General features: G+C 36.7%; 1 protein-coding gene and 1 pseudogene across 1 annotated transcript in view; one reads left to right on the top strand and one right to left on the bottom strand.

Moving 5' to 3' along the window:
- The window catches only part of Lrp1b (LDL receptor related protein 1B), a 1,711,024-nt gene that overhangs the window by 809,688 nt on the left and 875,165 nt on the right, over nucleotides 1-26,171 (bottom strand). The gene's annotated exons all lie outside the window — the stretch shown is intronic.
- LOC125350963 lies at nucleotides 26,029-26,147 on the top strand (annotated as a pseudogene).

Here is a 26,171-nt window from a genome sequence, read left to right as displayed (position 1 = left end):
TCAATACCACTTGAAAAAAAATAAAGTAAATGCTCTTAAGGAACAAAAAAGGGAGAGCAATTGAGTAGCAAGGCTTCCGTGGCTTGTACATGCGATCCTAGCTATTCAAGAGGCTGAGACCTGAGGATCACAGTTTGAAGCCTGCCTGCACAGGAAAGTTCATGAGACTCTTGTCTCCAATTAACCACTAAGAAACATAAGTGGAGCTGCGGTTAAGTGTTAGATCTCTAACTTCAATGACAAAACTCAGTGGCACTGAACGGTCTTTGAGCTCAAGCTCAGAACAGGAAGAAAAAAAAAAGCAGTTGGGATAATTCAATACTGCCTTCTGATTTTATAAGTAGAGTCAATTAAAATGTTCGAACTAAATTCTAGATTATCTGTCATGTAAAAACAGCATGAAAATTTATCTAACATAACAGAAAATAAACCCAGAATTAGCATGAATGAATATACATTCTTTCAAGTCGCACTTCAGCATTTTTTTCCTCAACAAGACCAAATAAAATAAAATGAAAATACAATAATGATAACCAACACTGCCTGGCACACAGAAGTACTACTTCCCAACCACCTGCCTGCTAGAAATACTAATGAAAATAAACCATAATACAGAATTCAAGAGTAAAGGAGGGAGGGGGGAGTGGGAAATCTTGAACAAGTGAATTTCCCTTGCATTGGTGGACAAATTAAACAAGACTCTGTAAAACAGACACTTCAATTTATTATTGTTCTTTCTGTTTGGTGATACTGAAAATTGAATTCCCGGCCTCTGTGCTTGTCAGGTAGGTGCTCTACCACCGGAGACATACCTCCAGTTCATTTTACATTGCTTATTTTTGAGCTAGGATCTCACTTTATATCTGGATTATAATTATATTACTTGTATTTTCCTACATTGCTAGAATTTCAGATATTACAAAACTGCACCCAGTCATTGTGCTTCTCCATAGATGAGGTAGCAGGCATGAAGCACCATGCACAGCCATTGAGTGAGATGGGGTCTTATGAATTTTTATTCCTGAGCTGGCCTTGACTCCTGACTCCTATGATCTCTACCTCTCAAGTAACTAGAATTACAACTTTGAGCTACTGTCCCCACCTTCATTTTGGCATTAAAAAATATATCATAGATTCAGTAATCACACACTTACCCATTTAGCCTAAAAAATATAATGAAAATGTATGGACCCAGAAACCTCATACCATAAATGTATAGGAAATTTATAGGTAATAGTCACAACCATGAGAAAAAAATACTTCTGTTTTTGTGTGTTAGTGAACTAAGAAACCATGGTACATCCTTGTAGTGGAATAGTACTCAGCAATAAAATAAATGGACCATTATTATACACAAGAGTATCAGTGGACTTCAAGGGCATTATGCTGAACAATGAAAGCCAATATCAATTTTTGTTACTGTTGTTGAACGTACTATAAAAATAAAAAAAGTAAATAAAAATCCAAAAACATCAGTACAGAGTAAGAGATTGATTGTTGCCAGAAGGGAACAATTCAGGGATGGTGTCACACCAATATGTAAACATGAATTTTTTTGTCTGTTGTTCATGTCCAGTTTGTTTGTATAAATCTATACATAATTAAAGTTCAGAGAATTAATAGAAAAATGTGCACTTGGGAATTATAAATGATATCTACAGCTGAATTAGTTTTATTGCTCCAATACATATTTCCTGAGATTTATAATTTATTATGGTTGTATAAAATATTGTCTTAGGAAAAGTAAAATAAGTTATACACAGGACCTGTCTGTATTGATTTGGTGAATTTCAGTCTTAATATAGTTAAAAGTGTGAAATACAATAAAATGAAGTATTATACACTTTCTTCTTGTTCTCTCCTTCATTAAGACACAGGGTGTTTTAATATTGTCCAGGCTGGGGCTGGGAATATGGCCTAGTGGCAAGAGAGCTCGCCTCGTATACATGAAGCCCTGGGTTCGATTCTCCAGCACCACATATCTAGAAAACGGCCAGAAGTGGCGCTGTGGCTCAAGTGGCAGAGTGCTAGCCTTGAGCAAAAAGGAAGCCAGGGACAATGCTCAGGCCCTGAGTCCAAGCCCCAGGACTGGCAAAAAAAAAAAAAAATATATATATATATATATATATATATATATATATAAAATATATATATATAATATATATTTATATAATTATATATTTATATAATTTATATTTATATAATTTATATAATTTATATTTATATAATTTATATATAAATTTATATATATATAAAATATATAAAAATATATATATAAAAAAATATATATATATATAGTCCAGGCTGGCCATGAACACCTCCTGTATCAAGGACTACAAATATGTTCCACTGTATCCAGCTTCTACCTTTCAACTAAAGTAGAAAAAGAAATACTATCAAATTCAAATTGAGGTTTTTCATTAGTATTGATTTAATTTCCAACTTGATTTTTACTATTTATGCATCATGAGATATTATGAAATGCATTCAACATTGCTTATAATTCCCAGAGGCTTCATTTTTATATTTACCACAGCACTGAGCATTCTTGCAGGAAAACATAACACTAATACAGAAGAGTAAGCAAAAAAAAAGTCAAAATCCCATACCATTAATTTGTACAATTAATAACTTCTGATGTATGCATTCTTTTGAGGCTACACTGCTTTAAGGTAGCTGGTTACAGGAGAAGACAGATATTACCAGAAATAGCAATGTGATTTCAGACAAACAAAAACACCCTAGAATTCCATTGTCAAAATGAAGAGACCGTAACCCATCTTTGACATTTTGACAATAAAGAAAGAAAGAAATTAAAAAAGAAATACAATAAAATTTGGCAGCAAATAAAATGTTAGGGAGCAAAAAAAAAAAGGGGGGGTGGGGGGGCACTTGGTAGCAAGGCTTTGATGGCTTGTACATGTGATCCCAGTTATTCAAGAGGCTGTGATCTGAAGATGACAGTTTGGAGCCAGCCTGGGCAGGGAAGTGCAAGGGACTCTTGTCTCAATTAGGCTTTTCCTATCTCTTGCCCTTTTAGGCAAATACATCAGAAGCCATTTTTTGTTATTATCTTTTCAAGGAGTGTGTAGAACAACCAGGTTGGGAGAAGACAGAAAATGCCTATAGGGAGACATTATTATATTCATACAATAATGAAGATACTGCTTTCCTCCAAGTCAAAGCTTGGCAGCTATCTAGCTGTGGTCTTAGAAAACTACCTTTTCCTAACAAAGCTTCTCAGTCAAGGCACAGCCTTACTTGAGTTCAGTGCGGATTCAGGGCTACTGAGACTCTGCTCAGTGGCACAAGGGAGAGAAGGAAAAGGACTTAACAGAAAATTCTGAATGCTGTACTCTGATGAGAAATTCCCTTTGTGTCTCATTCATGAGACTGTGGTATTCTGAAATTTTCACTCTTTGGCTTGAATATAGAATAAAAAAATCTCAGAAGATATTGTGTGAAGCTGATCTACAATTTGTTAGACGTTTTTAACAAAATTAAGATCTCTTTCCATATATAGTATGTCTTTCCTTTGCCACGATAGCTATACAGGAAAGCTTAAGGAAAGACAATGTATACACAATGGTGTTTAGAATATTCACAAATTAATTCTCATTACATTTCATAACTATGCCTTTTTTCTCTTTTATATCTAATTCTTTCTGGCAAAATGTGTGATATTAGGTGAAGAACAGAAGTACAATAATAGTTATTTTGGATTTTGTAGATGGGAAAGAAAAACAAAGGTCCAATAAGAAAAGGAATGATAGCATTAGGGCAGAGAGATGTGGCAAAGGAAAGATATTAACAAACTTTTCACTATGGACTGCCCCTGGGGGCTTCCTCCACAATGCAAACACCCTGGTGCTGCTCTTAATCTTTCCAATGATGTCTGAAAATAAGAGGCACAAATAGGAATAAGTAGCTAATTCTCCCTGCAGTACTGGGAGCAATAAAACACTCTATATTTGACCCAAGGGGATCATATATTCTGCCAAGATCTGAGAAAATCTGGCAGGCAGATCTAGATTGCAAATAGAATACACTCTAGTTAGTAACAGTATTTGACAGAAACACAGAACAAATAATAAAAAAAGAGCCCAGTTTTATTACATTCTAGCTTTCGTATTTGTCTAAATTAGAAAATTTGAACAGAAACTATAGAAATGAGATCAATAATATGGGGTTCTTGAAGTTCTACAATAATGTTTTATACATGTTTTTTTTACTTCACTCACTAACTGTATCATGACTATGAATAATGCAAGTTAATAATTTTCGTTACTAGATGTAAATTATTCAGGTAGTCACCTATACATTTAGAGAATATATCACTTTCCAAACTTTTCATTCTCTACAAATATAATATGAAAGTCTGTGTTAGTCAATTTACATATAATTGAGCCATAAAAGAAATAGGAGCAATTACAATGGTTGTTGTATGTAAGTGAGTCTACGAGGCAAAATTTAACTGCACACATCTTATGTCTTCTTTGTATGTATGCTTATGACAATTATGCAAATATTCGTATCACCTTGCACAAGATGATACTCAACAAAGAATAGAAATAAAAACTGAGATATGGCTATTAAGATGGACAGTATGACAGTTAAAGATAAAATGTTATCAAACAGGACTATATGAGATTTAGGGTTATAGTAAAGATAATGAAGCAGAAATCTAAATGGAAAAGGACAATGAATATTTCAGCACATTTTATCTATAAAATCAGACATGGGCTTCTCTAACCTGGGTCGGCTAGTGTAGGTGTCAGCAATTGCCACTAGAATGCATGTCTGATTCAGCATCTATTTTACCAGAATATATCTGACAGCTGCTATCTATTATTGTAAATGATGTGCATTGAAACTACATTGTTCTCCTAGTGCTAAAAATCAAAACAAAACAACAACAACAAAACAAGCTGTGAAGCATCTATTTTTATTATGACTATGTTAGGGGAAAAATGAGTCAGTTACTTGCAGTGAAGTGCTCTGTGCAAGACAGTGAACTGCTAAACAACTATCCTCAATCAAAGATGAAATTTAATATCCTGAACTACAAACTTAAAGCCAAAATTTTGCAGTGCAGGCTGTCAAAAGTGAATAAATGTGATAAGAGAAAAGTTGTAATAACTACTAATAATAAGTACATGCTTTGTTCCCAAACAGTAACTTCTATTCCAAAATGTTGGATAGGATAATATGACTCATGTAAATGTTTCAAGTCATTTTTGAATAGGCAACTGTCCTTTTTGGGGGAAGGGGGAGCATCAAAGTCAGTTAATCCTAAAAAAGACAACTGGAAAAGCAGTTTTGTTGCCCAGTCAGATTGCCCTTACTTGTGATTACAGCCTGACTGTCTCATTACACAGTTTTATCTACTAATCATTATTTGATTTCTCTCACATTGCTGTTACTGCCAGCCAGGTCTCTTGTTGAGCTTCAGCTCTGTGAGAAGAGCACAGTTAAGAGTTCATTGATGCTCTTGGTTTGAAAATCATTGTCAAACTGTGACTTCAATGGAGAGACAAAATTCAGGGAATGAATTTCCATTCCACTCAAAGAAAGTGGCACTATTTACAACCTCCATTTACACTCAAGCCCATTATGCTTTCTGTCTAAAAGTAGGAGTGAATATTCTTCTGAAATGCCACCTTATTAACACAGGTCAAAGAGGTAAAGAAATTAGAGTTCCATTCATTACTACCACTGTATGATTCACAAAAAAGTTCTTTCCTGTCTTCTTTTCTTTTCATTTATTGATTATCAAAGTGATGTACAGAGGGGTTACCGTTTCATACATAAGGCATGCAAAGTATATTTCTTATCCAACTTGTTCCCTCTTCCCTCATTTTCCCCAAACCCTCCCCATTTCCCTCTCCCCCATGAGTTGTACAGTTAGTTTACACCATATAGTTCTGTAAGTATTGCTATTGAGTTGCTTTGTCTTGTATACCCTTAATCTCTCAATTTTGGTATTCCCTTTCCCTTCCCAAGTTCCCATATAATATATAATATACAAGCTACTAAAATCAGTTACAGTAATATCAGGGGTAAAAACACAGGAAAGAAGTACAAATGAAAAAGGGGATAATTTCACATGGTATGTTGAAAATAACAACAACAATGATATACCACTTTCCAGTGTTATTATAAGTTATGTACTTAAGAAAATCTCTGAAGAATTCTGGAATTATACCCCTGTCACTTTAAAAACATGATAGCATTGCTTTCTAAAGTTGGTCAGTTTTCTATTTAGGATACAAAGAAGATAAGAAACAAACAGGCTGAGGCTGAATTCATAAGTAATTGTATATCTTAGTAGTTTTATTTAAAACTCAGAAGATTTTTGTTAATGTAATTTCATTGTGACTAAATGAGAACACGAATTACCGGTGGTTAGCTTTAAACCTCAAAAGATATAGTTATTCTGAAATTAGTCACCTAATCCACCACTATAATATAGGATCACTCATATTATGCAGGTTTTGTTTTCTGCTTTTTAAACAATTAATATACTTTATTTTGCTAGTAGCCTTAGGAATATAGAAAATTGGGAAAATACAGAATCCCCAATTTTTCTTCACTCCCATTTTCCTTTACCATTAACATCTTTCATTAATAATATATATTCTTACCAATGACCCCTTATTGGTACACTGTTATTAACTAAAATTCGTTTACATTAAGATTCACTCTGTACTATACAGTTCTGTGGGTTATTATTGTACCTAGTGGCATGCATTTCTCTTTATGACAATACACAGAATAATTTTAGTACTCTACGCTTCTCTCTAACAATCTTATTCATGCTTTCCTCTTCCCTTGTCTCACAATCTTCCTTGGTCACCGCTAGTCCTTGTCCTTTCTCTACAGTATGTTTTTTCCTTTTCTAAGATGTCATATCGTATTCTGTTCAATTTTCTTCACAAACAATGTGATAATTCCATACTTGTATTTGGAGTTGCCCTGTATTAAGGGATAAAACCATCTTTCATATATGTAAATGAACCATTTTACTTAGGGTTTATATTTACCCTGTCAGATGATTGTTGACTTTCCATAAAATTCTGCACTACCTTGCTTTAAATTTCAAAATCAGGATACCTCAGTGAGTGTATAGAGTCCTAGAATGTAGGCTATTAGGTGACATTGTTTAAGTCTGAATCATGACCGCAAGAATGATTGGCAATTTTTACCGAAGACAAATAACCTCATCTGTACAAGCATCACCTACAGAAGTGAATAAGTAGAACTGTGTGCTTCTCAAGACATAGTAAGGATTTAATGAATCAAGACAAAGAAACTGTTAGAATGCTGACTCACTCAAAATAAACTGTCTCTAGCATTGTTCTGTATGCTATTCTTCTTTCTTGGTCTGAGAAATCTTTCAAAGAAGCAGGGCTTTATCAGAAGTGTTAACTCACATTCAGATGTAGGAAAAAATAATAACTGAAAGCTCCTATATCCTACAAAACAAGTGTTGGCCTCCATATGAATGACTAAAATAGTATGTCTTTACAACTAATGATATGGTACACTTGCATTCTGGGGGTACTTGTCATTATACATAATAGCCTCCTTTAGGCTACAAACACATTCTATGAGCTATTCTTATTCACTGTTGTTCATCTTACTGCAGTTAATTTTATTGAAGTAAATCTAAAAATTGTTCTCTAAATTATGCAATGCTAATCAGGTAATAAATGAAATCTGACCCTATGGTCATTATAAAAATAGATTTGAAATATTAAAAAAAAAGAAAGCCATAAAAAGTTTTCAACAGTTTAGATAAATCTTAACACTTTTCTCTAGTAAGCAGCCTTAAATTTGTGTACTATCAGTCTGCTTTCCCTACTGAAATGCTAGTTATCTTTGAGTTATAGGGACATATATGCAGGTTCTAAGCATGAAAACACCATGTAAGTCTATCAATGTATCCTAAAATTGCAACTAAAATTCCCCTTATCCTCCACAGTCTAAGCCTGAATGTTGAAGATTGAGAAGTGATTTGTAATCTCTAAAATATCATTTCCCTATGGGATAAACCAGGGATTTTTCTTTATATTTAGCCTGATTAACAATAGAAAAATCCCTCATGTCCATGCAGCATCAGTGATTGCATTGTTGTGGTGAATTTCCACTTCACTATTATTGATGCCATTGTCACTGCCATTTTTCCATCATCCTCATCACTGCTATTACCATACCTATGTAGTGTTTGCAAGGCTTTGATAAGAAGCTTTGAAATATCCATCAGAAAGAATGCAATTTTGTTCTCAAATACTTCATATCCCACAGCAAATATTCCCATGACATTCATTTCGCATGTGTCTCGTTTTCACAGAAAGTACCTTGACTTAATTTTCCAGTTTTCTTTTCTAACAGAAACTTCATATTCATAAATCTATTAGTTTCTAATCTTTATTACAACCAAAACCTGCATGACTCAGAAATAAATTGAACCCAGCTTGGATATAGGTGTGGATTCTGATTCATCCTAAAAATCTGTGAGCATAGCTTATACAACGTTTTTGTATAAGCATAGCTTTTGTATAAGCATAGTTTTTGTATAAGCATAGCTTATACAAAATCTGTGAGCATATCTTATACAATCTTTTGTCTATTTAAACATCATAATTTGAAAGGATAAGAAATAATCTGTGGTAAATAGAGCTGTCAGGGAATAATATTCTTCCACTCCATTGTTCCATGTAATGTGAGCAAAAAACCAAAAAACCCTTAGTATATAGAATAATATAACAAATCTCCTGGTGAAAACATAAAGTAAAAATGTAGACAAGGAAGAGTTAGAATTAGAAAAAAGAATCTCACAAAACTTCTCAACCGCAATATTAGAAGATATTCATTTTACTTCTCTAGCATTAGCCTCTTAAATTGCTTATGGTCTTGGCTTTGGACCAGTAATCACTGCATACCTCCTCCCCACACATCCCCTCTCCTCTCTTCTATCTTCCTCTTCCTCCTTTTTTTTCTTCATCTTCATCTTTGTCTTATTCTTCTATTTTGCAATAGTAGCTTTGACCTCAATATCTTTCCCTTGGTAAGCCAGCACTCTTCCTTTTCATTTTCTCAACAAGAGCATTTTGGTTTCTCCATTATTTTATACAGAGTATGAAATAACAATAGGTACAGGACTACCAAAAAGACATGATGGAAAAGATCCCCATATCACCTGGATATCTTATACTTGGACCTACCTAGAATGCATCTTAAATAATAAAAGTAAGATATATTTGGATATTGGATATTGAAAAACTGGAAAAGAACATTCAGGCAGAAATGGTAACTGTTCATTGGATATATATGTTCCTATATTAATTGTATATTGTCACAAGCAACCACTGCTTAGCCAAGTGCTGTATTTCCTGATATCGTTCCATATACCTGTCTCTGTATATTTTTAAATTTCCTTCTTCAACTAAGTGGAATAGAATATTCCAGGATCCAAAATAATTATAGTACTGTAAAGTTTAAGGAACTATAATCCTTAAATAACCAAACAGTGGAAAGAATCTTATTAACCTGTTTAACTCATGCATGGGTGATAAATATACTTTTATTGTGCAATGTCATTGTTGCAAGTATATAAAAAGGAGCTACCATTATCCTTTTCTTTTTGAATGAAAAAAATTAATACATAGATTTATTTTGTATGATAAGGAAATAAAAAATATGACGTTCAGATATAGGTGAATTATGAGTTAGATAAAAACAGAGATGATGCAACCATCAAAATCATTTTTTTAAATTACAGGGATATATATTAGTTTTTATTATCAAACTGAATTACAGAGAGGTTACAGTTTCATACATTAGGCATTGGATACATTTCTTGTACTGTTCGTTATCTCCTCCCTCATTCACCCCTCCCCCTCCCCCCTTTCCATCCCCCTCCCCCCATGAGTTATTCAGTTCATTTACACCAAACAGTTTTGCAAGTATTGCTTTGGTAGTTGTTTTTCTTTTTTTTACTCTGTGGCTCTCGATTTTGTTATTCCCTTTCAATTTCCTAGTTCTAATACCAGTATACACGGTTTCCAATATACTCAGATAAGATTACACAGATAGTGTAGGTACAACCACAGGAAGGTGATGATACAAGAAGATCATCACCAATAGAAACTACAGTTACACATGGCACGTTGAAAGTAGTTACAACTGTGAAATAAGAATCATTTCCATAACATGGAGTTCATTTCCCTTAGCATCATCTTATGTGGTCATAAAGGTATAGATATTGGGCTCTTGTGATACTCTGCTGTGACTTGCCTAAACCTGTGCTAATTATTCCCTATGAGGGAGACCATAGAGTCCATGTTTCTTTGGGTCTGGATCACTTCACTTAGTATAACTTTTTGCAAGTCCTTCCATTTCCTTACAAATGGGGCAATGTCATTCTTTCTGATAGAGGCATAAAATTCCATTGTGTAAATGTACCACATTTTCCTGATCCATTCGTCTACTGAGGGACATCTGGGTTGGTTCCAGATTCCAGCTATGAAAATTGTGCTGCAATAAACATTGTTGTGCTGGTGGCTTTAGTGTGATTTTGTTTGTGGTCTTTTGGATAGATGCCCAAAAGTGGGGCTGCTGGGGTAGGGGTGTTCTATGTTTAGCCTTCTGAGGAATCTCCATACCTCTTTCCAGAGTGGCTGAACCAGTTTACATTCCTACCAACAATGAAGTAGGGTTCCCTTTTGGTCACATCCCCTCCAACATTTGTTATTGTTAGCTTTATTGATATAGAACATTCTTACTGGGGTGAGATGGAATCTCAATGTTGTTTTGATTTGCATTTCTTTAATGGCCAGTGATGTAGAGCATTTTTTCATATGTCTCTTGGCCATTCTCATTTTCCTCATCAGAGAAGTCTCTTTTTAAGTCTTAAGCCCACTTGATGAGGGGACTATTGGTGCTTGGCAGTTTTGTTTTGGAGGAAGGTAATTTTTTTAGTTCTGCATATATTTTAGATATGAGGCCTTTGTCCTTTGAATGGCCAGTAAAGATCTTTTCCCAATCTGTGGGCTTTCTGTTTATCTTGCGAGCAATGTCCTTTGCCCTGCTGAAGCTCTGCAGTTGGATGCAGTCCCATTTGTCCATCCTTTCTTTGATTTGTTGCCTTTCTGGGTCTTTGTTAAGAAAGTTCCGTCCTGTGCCAAGGAGCTCAAGTGTCTCTCCTACTACTTCCTTTAGTGTTTCCAGGGTGTCTGTTTTGATTTTGAGGTCTTTGATCCATTTGGAATTGATTTTGGTGCAGGGTGATATATAAGGATCTAGTTTTAGTTTGTTGCATGTTTTGAGCCAGTTTTGCCAGCACTATTTGTTAAAGAGGCTATCTTTCTTCCAGACTATTATTTTAGCTCCTTTATCAAAGATTAAGTAGGCATAGTTCTGTGGGTTCATTTCTGGGTCTTCAATTCTGTTCCATTGGTCTTCAGGCCTGTTCCAGTGCCAATACTAAGCTGTTTTTATTATTATATCTTTATAATACAGCTTGAAGTTGGGTATTGTAATTCCTCCAGCACTGTTCTTTCTGCTTAGGATTGTTTTTGAAATTCTAGGTCTTTTATTGTTCCATATGAATTTCTGGATGGCTTCCTCTATTTCATTAAAAATGGTGTTGGGATATTAATGGGTATTGCATTGAATTTGTAGATATCCTTTGGCCACATTGCCATTTTGATTATATTAATCCTCCCAATCCAGGAGCAGGGACTCATCACGGAAAGAGGACTATAGACCGATTTTTCTGATGAACATAGTCGCAAAAATTCTCAACAAAATTCTGGCCAATTGACTTCAACAGGTCATCAAAAAAATCATACACCCCAACTAAACTGGGTTCATCCCAGGGTTGCAAAGTTGGTTTAATATACGCAAGCCAATTAATGTACTCCACCACATCAACTGGAGCAAGGTAAAGAACCACATGGTTTTATCTCTGGATGCGGAAAAAGCATTCGACAAAATCCAGCACCCATTTATGCTAAAAGCCCTGGAAAACTGGGATTCCTGGGAAGGTTCCTGAATATAATCAAGGCAGTTTATGACAAATCAACAGCAAGCATAACTCTAAATGGTGAAAAACTAAAGCCTTTCCCTTTAAAATCAGGAACAAGGCAGTTATGTCCACTCTCTCTCTTGCTCTTCAACATAGTACTAGAATTCCTAGCCAGAGCAATTAGGCAAGAAGAAAATATAAAGTTGATACAAATAGGAAAAGATGAAGTTAAACTTTCTCTCTTCGCAGTGACATGATCCTATACCTAAAGAACCCCATAGACTCTACCCCCAAGCTACTAGAGCTGATCCAAAACTTTGGCAAAGTTGCAGGATATAAAATAAACCCCAAAAAATCAACAGCCTTTCTCTATGCTAATGACCCGAAGACCAAGGCTGAAATCAGGAAAGCAACTCCTTTTGCAATAGCCCCCCAAAACATAAATACCTAGGAATAACCTTAACCAAAGAAGTGAAAGACCTCTTTGATGAGAACTTTAAAAACATGAAAAATCAAATTAAGGCAGAACTAAGGAAATGGAAAAACCCACCATTATCCTTTTAAAAATGTGGTAATAAAGAAATGAACCGAAGACTTATGCTGAGAGTTCTAGCCTCTCGAGTAACTGAGTTCTGAGGTTCTCCATTCCAAGACAGCCTGGGCACAAGAGAAAAAAAATACAAAATCTTATCTATAATGAACTAGCAAATGTTAGAAATGGAGGTGTGGATCAAGTGGTAGAGGAGCAGTCTTGAGTTTAAAAAGAACAGTGCAAGGCTAAGTTCAAACATTAAATAAATAAATACAGTCATGTAAAGTGTTTATTGAATTGATATTTGTTTTGTATGTACTGTTAAACTTACATATCCTTTATATGACCCATTTATTTATTTAATGAGTAAGTTGATTTTTTTCTGTGCATATTTGGAATTCTTACTCAATTAAATTAATAGTACAAGTAATGTCTGTGGGGGGTGTGAATGTGTGTTTGCAGTATGTGTGTTAATTGAAGAGTTTTTTTCTAGTCCATCCTGGTGGCTGGTGGCCTACCATGTCAGCAATGTACCTAGTACTAAGAACAAATAAATTTCAAAATTTTGTTTCATAAGTGAGAACATTTCATTTCATAAAAATATCATACTAATATAGAGACTTTTTGATCCCTAATAAAATTATAAATATTTGAAAGAGCTTCAACATTAAAGTTAAGTGGTGAATATTTGAGATAAGTTAACTTCTTAGATATAGAATAAAATTAAATAGAAGGCTAGCTCAGTTCATTTTGAGACATAGACAGCAGGCTTCACCAGGCAAGAATACTTTCCTTTTATGTTGTCTTTTTTTGTTGTAGTAATCCAAATTCAGGGATTTACTAAATATGCTAGTTGTTGATGATGTTAGCTGGGCCATATTTTATTATAATGAAAAAAATGACAAAGTCATTGTTTTTTTCCAAAAAAAGCACTGAATTATTTTAAGATGTTATTAAGATATAAATTTGTCATCACTAGGGGGCTGGGGATATGGCCTACTGGCAAGTGTGCTTGCCTCCCATACATGAAGCCCTGGGTTCAATTCCCAGCACCACATATACAGAAAACGGCCAGAGGTGGCACTGTGGCTCAAGTGGCAAAGAGCTAGCCTTGAGCAAAAAGAAGCCAGGGACAGTACTCAGGCCTTGTGTCCAAGCCCCAGGACTGGCACAAAAAAAAAAAAAAAAAAAAATTGTCCTCATTAATATTTTTCGGGAGCACAAATTTTCTTTGCTCACAAAGACAATTATTTCAGTAAAATTTAAAACAAAAGATAAGAATTTCAATATTTGCTTTTCTTTGGGGGTAGCTAAAAAAAGAGTAGTTTACCTTACATTGGAAAACTTGTACCTTGACCTCAAAATCAGGCCAATTACTTCCTGGCTCAATGAAATACATCAATTTAGTTCATTATCCTGAAAGTATCAACAGTCAAGCAAAATAAAAAATAACAGCATAAATGTAAAATGTTGGTTTCACTTCTTTTTGTCTTTATTTTTAAAAACATTTTGATTGAATATAACTATCTAACCCATGGTAAAATCCCAAGTTGATCTTCTATATTAAAGTATGGTGTTATGTAGGCAGAATAGTGTCAAATACTCATTTGTTTTATTTTCTTCAATTTTTGTGTTTTCCCTGTGGTGTTTATACACCATGATTCTTTCAGCCTTTGAAAAATATTGTTTTGTGCCTGATTCATTATTTACCTCAGAAACTTTAAATAATTCACAGAGTAGTGTTTTATATGGTTTAGGACAATATTTTTTAAAGAAACAATAACAACTAAACCATCTCATCCTCATAGTTGATATTTCATGTGTAACGTTGTATTACATGCTGTGTGAAAGAGAGATTTATATCATTCATCTTTGATGTTCTGGTCACACATGAATAACATAGGAAAAGCATCCAAACAGGTTTGAAAACACAGCTACTGCCTCATGTTTACTTTATGTTTTCATAGAATTCCTTTTAGGTGGAAATATATGATAATAATTTTAAACTACCTGTAAGTACGAAAAAACATCTTTCCTCTATTGGCACAAATCCTCTGGTACATGAGGTAGTCTCTGGCCAAGATTATGAAAGCTTTCAGGCCAATTGAAGATGATTTTATAACTGAAACAATCATTTATTTAATATTGCCCTAGTGGTTTGGAAATGTCCATATAGCTTCCAAAAGTATTGACAAATCTGACAGAATAAAAACTGCCATCAGTTTTATAAACTGTGTCTTCAAAGCTAAAAACAGGGATATGCAGTATCATATCCAGAGTGCTCCCACCTTAGCGTCTTTTCTGTATTGTAAAAAGAAAGTGTTATAGGAACATATTCCTCAGAAGGAGGAGTTTTTGGCTAAAATGACATGGAAAAGCAAGTGAGTTGAATTAAAAAAAAAAAAAAAACTACTTTTGCTCATTCCAAACAAGTCTAGTTGAGGGCAAGAAGCTCTCTAGGTGCATGGAGGAAATGGCTCCATGGAGGAAGGTCTACCATTACATGGTGTTGTAGGGGATGATGTTGGTTTAGGAGCAACTGGGCATTGTGACTGTTACCATATTTAATTCTATGTTACTTATGTCATTTTCTACAGGTAAAATGGCCTAACCCAAAGACTTATGTAGGTGAACAAGAATTATTTTTGATGAAAAGTATATATGGGAGGATATTTGTTCTGGGGCTCTTTCTATACCTGATAAAATTGTGAGTGTTTTAAATTAAATATCAGATATTTTTTAGATTGGTTTGTCAGAACTTCAGAAGAGAGACTTTTCCTAAAGTAAATACATTGAAGATTATGATCTAAAAATTATATAAAACCTGTATTAATGTTAGGACCATAAATTCAAACTGGGCACTCAGCCAAAGTGTGTGTCTCTGCCCTTTGGTCTGAGCCATTCTCTCCTGCTGTCACTTTGCATTCACCTCTAGAATGGGCTGGGTTTACAACTGACAAATATCTTATGAAAAAGGTAAACTGCCCTTTCGATAGGCAATGCCTTCCTTTTATCATCTTGTGACAAATGGTAACATTTCTCCAAGTGATGAAAATAGACAAAAGCTACAGACAACAAGGCAACAGTCATTGACTTGTTCCTGTTCCCCTCGAATAATAAGAATAACTTCTCCATGATATTCTCCCTTTCACCTCCCCAAGACAAAAGCAGGTCAATTAGGGCACATTTGTGTCCTTAGAGTATTTTAATTATTAATACTTTCTCACCCCTTTGTCTAATTCTACTTATTTAACTTAGGGCCAAAGACTGTATCTGTGAAAATGGCTGAAGATATAATAAAGATGCACTTCTTTCTCTGCCCTTCCCCATGTTTCTGTTTCTGGCATGAAGAGATAAGTGGTCAGACTAGACATGTGAATCTCCTAGAGTTTGGGATTACAATCTAAAATTTCTGTTTAAGTATCATACCTTTCAACACTAAAAAGAGCTATGTACTTGATGATGGTTCAAAGCTACTAAAGTAAACAACCTTAGGATTGTCTTAAATTGTGATTTTTACTAAACCATTAAATTATTTCTTCACTTAAGCTGTATGCAGTTGTTTTTCTTTAACTTTAACTATTTGAGTAAACAATAGAGTAGGCATTTTGTGAAATAAAATCTTTTTCAACGGTGCCCATTTGAAAGCAGGAAAATACCACATATAGTCAGTAGAAATAAAATTATAAACTGAAAATATGCCAGATTAAGAAAAAAAAGACCAGCAAGATATTTTTCCCATAATGTTGACTGAGAAATGTTGTCAATGGCAGAATAATATGGCAATTGCAGCATTGGATTAATCTTCCAATTAAGATTACAGCAAACATGAACACCTCTAAATGTTCTGCTATATTCTTAAACTAAATTAATATAAAGAATTTGTTTAACTATGACATTTAATTCATTAGCTTTTTCCTTCCAAGAAACTTTAAGTTTCAGACATACAGGACAGAACTTATTGGAACTTGTCTCGTGGTAATCCTGAAGTGAAGGAGGCTAAGAAGTCAACATTAAAAACAAAACAACAACAAAAAGTTTTCTCTTTTGATACAAAGAGAAGTTTTTTCCCCCTTAATGTGAGGACTCACAATTTTCAAACTGTAAAATGTAAATTAAAAGTTTTAAATACCTGATGAGCCATGAATGGCAAATGATCCCCCATCCTCTAATTTTACAACTCTATGGGGGGAAAGAACAGATAGTAATGCCTTTAGATACTTCTTGTTGTCAAAATGCATTGAAACTGTAGACTCACTTCAATTCTTAAGTCAATAGAAAATAAATGAGGGATGAGAGAAGCTATATCTGCAATTGATTAACCCATAATGGAGCCTAAGAAGTTTAAATAGCTAAATGTCTATAACAATTATCTTATATCCCATTGAAAGAGAATTTGTAAGTTAGCTTTCAATTTGGAGTCAGTCTGGCTCTGATAGTCATCTACCAGAACTGAGAAACAGACTATCTGCCCTAAAGATGACTTTGTTATAGAATTTCTTTCCTGTGTATAGGCAGGCCTTCATTTTTACATAGGATCTCAAATTAGATTTCCATTAGTCAGACATGCTTCCTGGTGACTGTTAACATTGGTTCTATTTTTAATTTTTCAGACATGATTGGTTTCACCAATACTGTGAGTAGGTGTGTGATGGGGACTATATTAACTATTAACTATGCCAGCCATTCTGTATGTGAACTTGACTTCTGGACTTGTATTTCACTCTTCTCTCTCTTGATAGATGGACAGCTCTTACATAGAACAAAGACAATACAATTTTCCCTCCTTATTGACACGGGTCCAAGATTTACAAATCCTATACACCAATCTGCTGTCCACTTATTTTATTTTTATTTTTTTTATTATTAATTGAACATAATTTTTTTTTACAAGGTGTTGTGCAAAGAGGGTGCAGTTACATAGTAGGGCAGTGTGTACATTTCTTGTGATATCTTACAACCTGTTTTTCCATCCCTTGTCTAGGTCAGGTAGACCCATATGCAATATACAATGTATCAAGCACATATACAGTGTTCACAGACTTGGTCTCTACTGTCTCTCCATCTCCCTTTGTTAACAGTCATATATCAGGGAGATCATGCCCCTTTGTTTTCTGTGTTCTAGGCTTGTCTCACTCAACATTATTTGTTCGAGTTCTGACCATTTCCCTGCGAATAACAATATTTCACCATTCCTAATCGCTATGTAGTATTCCATTGTGTATAAGTACCATATTTTTTGGATCCATTCATCTGTGGAGGGGCATCTGGGTTGTTTCCAAATTTTGGCTATTGTGAATTGTGCCGCGATAAACATGGAAGTACAAATGTCCTTTTGATATCTTGGGTTTTGCTGTTTAGGATAGATGCCTAGGAGTGGTATGGCTGGGTCATAGGGTAGGTCTATATTGAGCTTTTTGAGAAATCTCCATACTGTTCTCCAAAGTGATTGTACTAATTTGCACTCCCACCAACAATGGAGAAGAGTTCCTCTTTCCCTGCACCCCCTCCAGCATTTGTTGTTGCCTGAGTTCAGAGTATAGGCCATTCTAACTGGGGTAAGGTGGTATCTCAGGGTTGTTTTTATTTGCATTTCCTTTACTACCAGGGATGTTGAGCATTTCCTCATGTGTTTATTTGCCATTTTTATATCTTCTCTTGTGAAGTCTCTCTTTAGCTCCTTTGCCCATTTCCTAATAGGTTTATTGGGCTTGGAGGGGCTTAGTTTTTTGAGTTCTCTGTAGATGACAGATATCAGGCCTTTGTCTGTTGCTGTGCTGGTAAATATCCTTTCCCATATCGTTGTCTGTCTTTCTAGTTTGGTGGCTGTGTCCTTAGCTGTGCAGAAACTTTTTAATTTGTGGTAGTCCCATTTGTCGAGTCCTTCCCCTATTTGTTGTGCCCCGGGACTCTATTCAGGAAGTTCCTCCCTGTGCCTATAAGTTCTTGCATCTTTCCTACTCTGTCCTTCAGTAGTTTCAAGGATTCTGGTCTGATATTGAGGTCCTTGATCCATTTTGAGTTGATCTTGGTGCATGGTGATAGGCTTGGGTCTACTTTGAGTTTTCTGCATATGGCTGCCCAGTTCTCCCAGCACCAGTAGTTGAAGAGGCTATTTTTATTCCATTGTACGTCTTTAGCTCCTTTGTCGAATATCAGTTGGCTGTAAGAGTGCGGTTTTATTTCTGGGTCTTCAATTCTAATCCACTGGTCTTCCGATCTGTTTTTATACCAATACCATGCTGTTTTTGTTATGATGGCCTTGTAGTAGAGCTTGAAGTCTGGTATGGTGATACCTCCTGCACTATGTTTTTTGCCTAGAATTGCTTTGGCTATTCTAGGTTTTTTGCTGTTCCATATGGATTTATGGATTGGTTTCTCTATTTCAGTGAAGAATGTGGCTGGGATTTTGATAGGTATTGCATTGAATTTGTATAACAATTTGGGCAATATGGCCATTTTCACTATATTGATTCTGCCTACCCATGAGCATGGGAGGTCTTTCCATCTCCTTGTGTCTTCTTTGATTTCCCTTATTAGATTTTTGTAGTTTTCATTGAATAGGTCCATCACGTTCTTGGTTAAGTTGATCCCTAGGTACTTTATTCTTTTTTTGGCTACTGTAAATGGAATTGTTTCCATAATTTCCTTTTCTGTTTGTCTATTGCTGGTGTACAGAAAAGCTGCTGACTTTTGTGGATTGATTTTGTATCCTGCTACTTTGCCAAATTAGTTTATTAGATGTAGGAGTTTGGGTACTGAGTTTTTTGGGTCCTTGAGATATAAGATCATGTCGTCTGTGAATAGGGATAACTTGATTTCTTCCTTGCCGATGTGGATCCCTTTGATGTCCTCCTCTTGCCTTATTGCTATGGCTAGGGATTCCAGCACTATGTTGAACAGAAGTGGGGAGAGTGGGCATCCTTGTCTTGTTCCTGTGTTTAGGGGGAATGATTTAAGTTTCTCTCCATTTAATATGTTATTAGCAGTTGGTCTGTTGTATATGGCTTTTATTGTTTTGAGGAATGTTCCATCTATTCCTGTTCTCTCCAAAGCTTTTAATAGGTATGGATGTTGTATTTTGTCGAAGGCTTTTTGGGCATCAACTGAGATAACAATGTGATTCTTGATTTTAGTTCTGTTTATGTGTTGAATTACATTGATTGATTTACGGATGTTGAACCATCCTTGTGACTGAGGGATGAAGCCTACTTGGTCATGATGTATGATATTCTTGATCACTTTCTGGATCCTGTTAGCTAATATTTTATTGAGGAGCTTTGCATCTGTGTTCATTAGTGATATTGGTCTGTAGTTCTCTTTTTTTGTTGGATCTTTGCCTGGTTTGGGGATGAGTATGATATTAGCTTCGTAGAATGAGTTTGGGATTTCTCCCTCCGTTTCTATTTCGCGGAAGAGTTTGAGGAGTATTGGAATTAGCTCCTCACTAAAGGTTTTGTAGAATTCGTTTGTGAATCCATCTGGGCCTGGGCTTTTCTTAGTAGGGAGGTTCTTGATTACCTCTTGTATCTCACCGTAAGTTATTGGTTTATTTAGTTGATTTATTTCTTCTTGGTTCAGTTTGGGCAGTTTGTGCTTCTCTAAGAATTGATCCATTTCTGTAAAATTATTGTTTTTTGCTGAGTAGAGGTTTTGGAAATAGCTCCTTATGATTGTTTGAATATTGTGTGTACTTGTTGTAATTTTTCCTGTGGAGTCCCTGATTTTACGAATATGAGTCTCTTCTCTTCTTTTTTTTTGTGAGTCTTGCAAGGGGTCTGTCAATTTTGTTTATTTTCTCAAAGAACCAGCTTTTAGTCTTATTTATTTGTTGAATGGTCTTTCTATTTTCAATCAGATTTATCTCTTCTTTAATCTTTGTAATCTCTCCCCTCTTAGTCGTTTTAGATTCTGTCATTTCTTGTTTCTCCAGTTGTTTTAGTTTCATCGTGAGGGTATTCACCTGCTCTGCTTCCATTCTTTTAATGTGGGTACTGAGTGCAATGATCTTGCCCCTCAGTACTGCCTTAGCTGTGTCCCATAGGTTTCTTTGTGATGTGTTTTCTTTGTCATTGTGGATTATGAATTCGTTGATTTCATCTTTAATTTGATCTGTGGCCCAAGTGTTGGATAGCAGCGTGGGGTTTAGCCTCCAAGAGTGTGTATAGGCTCTGTGGTATCCTTTGTTGTTGAGGGTTACCTTTAATCCACTGTGATCAGATATAATACATGGGATGATGTCAATACTTTTGTATTTGCTGAGGTTCTTTGTGTGGGCTATGACGTGGTCTATTTTGGAATATGATCCATGGGCTGCTGAAAAGAAGGTGTATTGGGTCTCTGTAGGGTGGAAGGTTCTATATAGGTCTGTTAGATCCATTTGGGAAATGGTGTTATTTAGGTCCTCAGCTCCCTTACTAATCCTCTGGGTGTTGGATCTGTCTCTTGGAGAGAGAGGAGTATTAAAGTCACCCACTATGATTGTGTTTGCATCTATCTTGCTCTGTAATTCTGTGAGAATTTGCTTGACATATGTCGGGCCTCTTTTGTTCGGTGAGTATACATTTATCACCGTGATGTCTTGGTTCTGGATTTTTCCTTGTATTAATATGTAGTGTCCTTCTTTGTCTTTTTGAGTGGACTTTAAAGAGAAGTCCAGCTTGTCTGAGATCAGAATGGCTACACCTGCCATTTTGGTGGGTGCATTTGCTTGGTAGATCTTGCTCCATCCTTTCATTCGAAGCCTGTTTTTGTCCCTTGCTGTAAGGTGGGTCTCTTGTAGACAGCAGATGTCAACTTTTTGTTTGCGGATCCATTCTGCCAGTCTGCTCCTCTTGATCGGGGAGTTTAAGCCGTTTATATTTAAAGAGATCAAGGATAAGGGTGTTTTTTCTCCTTCCATTTTCTTGTTGGGCTGTTTTTTCCTGTTTTTTTTTTTTTTTTTTTTTTTTTTTTCTTCTTGTCTTTAGTGAGCTGGTCTTTCTGCTGGACTTTGGCTGTTGAAGTTTCTTTCTGATTCTGTCTGTGTGTCTTTTACGATCTCTGTTGGGTGGGCTTCCCCTCTTAATATTCGCTGTAGGGCTGGTTTTTTATTCACATACTCCTTTAGCTCCTCTTTGGTGTGGAAAGATCTGGTTCTCCCTTCGAATGTGAACTCCAGTTTTGCTGGATATTTGATCCGAGGTTGTAAATTGTTATTCTGAAGTACTTGGATGGTGTTCTTCCACCCACTTCGAGCTTGGTAAGTTTGTGTGGATAAGTCGGATGTTATTCGAATCCTCTTCCCATTGAAAAAAGTTTCCTTCTTCGCTTTGGCTGAATTCAGAATTTGCTCTTTAATCTTGAGGTCTGTAGTCCTGAATATTATGTGCCTTGGGGTGGTTTTCCTGGGGTCTGGCCTGCCAGGTGTCCTATAGGCTTCGGTTACCTGGATGGGGTCCCCTGTGAGATTGGGGAAGTTTTCTGCAATAACTTTATTGAGAACAAGATTAAGCCCTCTTCTCTGATATTCGGCTCCTTCTTCTATTCCAATTATGCACAGATTATATCTCTTGTCTTTGTCCATTAGTTCCTGGATTAATCTTCCCTGAAGCTTCACCTTTTCTTGGAGTGTGATCATTTTCTGGTTGTTGTCAGCTGCTTCATCGTCTAGGCGAGAGATTCTGGATTCCATATGGTCAACTCTTTGTGTTATGGTTTCAATTGCGGAGTTTGTGGATGTCAGAGAGCTATTCATGGTTGTCATATCAGCTCTGATCATGGAAATTTCTTCCTTTAAATAGTTGTATTTTAAATCTATTTTTTCATGCATTTCAATTCTCAGGGTGTGGAGATTTTCTTTAAAGGCGGCTTGCATTGTATCCATTTTTGCTTCCATTTCTTTAAACGAGGCCTGCATTGTATCCAGTTTTGCTTCCATTTCTTTCTTGGCTTCCTGGGTGTCCTTCCAGATTTCTGCTCTAAACTCCTGGAATTGTTTTCTGATTTCATTTCTGATGCTTTCGATCATTCCTGTTAACATGGCCTCATTTGCTTTTTTATTCTCCATCTCCTCTTCAGTCGTGCTGCTTTTTGGAGCTGGCGAGTTGGCTTGTCCTTTGATGAACTGAGTTATGTTTCTTTGTGATTTGCGCATCTGGAGCTCTGTGTAGGTCTTCCCTCCCTTCTGTGTAGGCGTGTCTACGGCAGCAGGTGCTGTCGCTGTGGCCCCGCCCACCAGTGCAGGGCACGCCTACCAGAGCAGGTGCTTTCGCTGGGGCCCCGCCCTCCTGTGCACTGTGAGTCCCCTACAACAGGCACTTTAGCGGGATCTGCCTCCCAGAGTGAGCCCTGGGTTGTTGGGTTGTGCTTGCGCCCTCCCGCGAGTCCGTTGGGGGAGGCGGTATGTGTGGGGCCCGGTGGGATCGACTGTCCGGGTGTGGCTTGGCACCCTCAGACCTCGCCTCCACTGCGAGGAGGGGGAACGAGATCAGGCTCAGGTGACCCTGCTGGGCTGGTATTGCCCACCAGCGCCTGTGATTTTAGTTGTAAGAGTCCGCAAGGTCTAGGCGCCTCGGGTGGGGCTTGCCCTGCCGGCCGTCCCCGGCCCCTGTTGGGAAGGGGACGAGGCCGGTTCTGCCAGTTCAGGAACCTTTGGGGGCTTGGGGCTGTTCCGCCCTTCCCCTGCTAGACTGGCTTCCCAGCACCTGATGGGAGCTTCCTGCCTGATTTGGGGAATCTTTGTTCCCACGGGAGTGGGGAGGGGGAGGGAGGGAGATCTAGCTTCTTTGTCGGGCTTGGGTCTCCCGTTGGGGGAAGGGATTATGGGGGACTCACTTTTGCTGCTTTGTGTGTGTGTCCCGCGCAGCCGTTGGCCCTTCAGGGGTTGGCGAAGTGTCGTGGTGGCTTCCCCCGTTCCCTCTTTCTGCCGCGCTGGATTCCCTTGTCCGAATCCGGTGTGGACCCGAACTTCTCGTCTCTGCCGGTGTGTGTCTTGCTCTGCACCCTGCCTTGTGTCCGTGGGGTCTCCCGCTATATGGATTCTGCGCTCCTGGCAACCTGTCTGCCGATCGCCGGGTTCCCCTTTCCCAGCCTGACCCTGTTTGGGCCAGGGTCGGCTGGTGGGGGGAGGGCGCCCCCATGAATCTCCGGCTCCGTGTAGGTTTTCGGTTCTTCTTTTTTGCTCCTTTTTGTTTTCCTGCATTTCTCCACTGCTTCTGGATGCTGGTTTTGCTGGGTTCTTGGTGGAGTGTTGGGTGTTGGAGTTCCCAGCTCGCTATTCAGTTGGTGCGAGTCAGGGTGCCTCCCTATTCTTTCAGCGCCATCTTTCTCCTCTGTCCACTTATTTTTAAAAAAGTTAAGCCCCCACAAAATAAATGATATTGTAGCACCATAGCTATGCCCATTTGAACACATAATATGATGCTGAGAGAAATGAACTCCAAGTTATGAAAATAAGTGGTATATCATTGCTGTAGTTATTTTCAACATGCCATGTGAAACCATACCTTATGTTTCCCTCTCATATTCCCATCCTGTTGTTTTACCCCTACTATTATTGTAACTGATCTTATTACCCTGGATACTGTATATACATGTATTGGAACTAGGGAAGGGGAAGGGAATACCAAAATCGAGAGACAAAGTATAAAAACGCAAACCATTACAATAGCAATACTAACAAAACCAATTGGTGTAAATCAACTGTACAAGTCATGGAGTGGGGGAGGGAAGTAGGGAGTGGGGATGTGAGGAAAAATGAGGGAAGAGGTATCAAGTTGCATAAGAAATGTACTTGCCTTACATATGAAACTGTAACCCATCTGTACTTCACTTTGACCATGAAGCAGAAAAAACATAAATAAATGATATTGTATTCAGAAAATATTTAATTTCTGCAGTAGCTCCTCTATTTTTTATACAATTAAGTTTGCAATTCCAGTATATTACAACACATCTCACAATATGTATTTTCTGAAATATTTTCCAATTAGAACTTCAAAATATTCCTGAAAACAATTGAATTTGTTCTGTTTTTCTAATAATGTTCTTCATTGTTGTTGGAATTAAAGTCTGTAGTAGACAACTTTCAAGAAAATCATCTGCCCCAGAAGCAATGTTCTTAAGGAGCTAGCTTACAAAATGAATTAATGGCTTATCACAAAGTTTAGGTCTCTAGATAAATAGGATAGGCAAACAGAACATTATAAGGATGTCACCTAGCAGGTAAAATGGAGGAACACAATGAAATGATAAAATTAAAACAAAGTAAAAATAAATGAAAAAAAAAATATGTTCCAGAAAGCATGTATCTAGAGAAGCCTTCTCACCACAAGAGTACAAACAAGTGGAGATGCACAGGCTGTCATCTAAAATTCAAGCAATCATAAGAAATTTATTTATTAAAATACTCAATAATGAAACTTAAGTGATATCCTATTTAAAGACATAGTACTCAACTAATGACTAATTAAATGAGGAGCCCACACAGTAAAATAATAAAATGTTTGTTTTACCTGCTATGGGTGTGGGCCCAACAAATACTTGACCTTGCTAGATCACCATTAACCATAAAGTCTTGCTTTCACTGTGTTTTATACCTCACAGTCACTTCTTTAAGCATGGATTTATGAATGTGTTTGACAAATGAATTATGACTGATTTTTATGGTTGCTCTCCCTTTCAGGATTTCATATTCGTGTTTTAAGGCACCTTTGTCTCAAATCTACAATGAGGATTTTAATTTAATAGAATGAGCCAGATCTTAGAAGGAAAGTATATATTAGCTCCATAACTGACTATATCATAACCCTCATTAAATCTAGAATTACATGTTTTAGAATCAAATAAAATATAATGTAAAAACGCAGCTCGACTGAAAAGATAATGATGAGAAAATTTTGTTCTTCACCCTTATTTTTTTTTTTTTTTGGCCAGTCCTGGGCCTTGGACTCAGGGCCTAAGCACTGTCCCTGGCTTCTTCACGCTCAAGGCTAGCACTCTGCCACTTGAGCCACAGCGCCGCTTCTGGCCGTTTTCTGTATATGTGGTGCTGGGGAATCGAACCTAGGGCCTCGGGTATACCGAGGCAGGCACTCTTGCCACTAGGCTATATCCCCAGCCCCTTCACCCTTATTTTTGAAAGACATTAAAGTTAATCTACATATTGACTTGTAAAATAAGACTGTTCAATATTATTTTCATTTTTACCTTCTTTGGTGGGATTCATTTCATGCCACCAAAAAAGTATTAAAATTTAGCATTGGATGGAACAGAGCAACAGAGAGATCATTGTTTGACCTTCTTCAAAACTTTTCTCTTGATATAGGTTGAAAAATAATTCTCTAAATTTACTGTGAAGTCATTCCTAAAACCCTCATTCCAGCAGTGCCCACTATGGACTAGAAGGAAAGGATGTCCTTATCTTTGAAGATATAAGGGCACAGAAAGTAATCTGAACAAACAGACATTGCTAAAATTCTTCTCAGGGTTGTGTGAAAAGAAGGGAAGGCTAGCACTCCCCTTGGCAAGGTTGGACAAGGCCCTTGAGTCTGTCAACAGGCTTATAAGGCATTACCACCTACTTGTGACATCTAACTATCATTTAATAAATTTTCTTTATTAAGTCAA

The sequence above is a fragment of the Perognathus longimembris genome, chromosome 4, assembly GCF_023159225.1.
Source record: "Perognathus longimembris pacificus isolate PPM17 chromosome 4, ASM2315922v1, whole genome shotgun sequence".
Taxonomy (NCBI): Eukaryota; Metazoa; Chordata; class Mammalia; order Rodentia; family Heteromyidae; genus Perognathus; species Perognathus longimembris.
The sequence above is the reverse complement of the archived record's forward strand: the minus strand, read 5'-3'. Positions and strand labels throughout refer to the sequence as shown.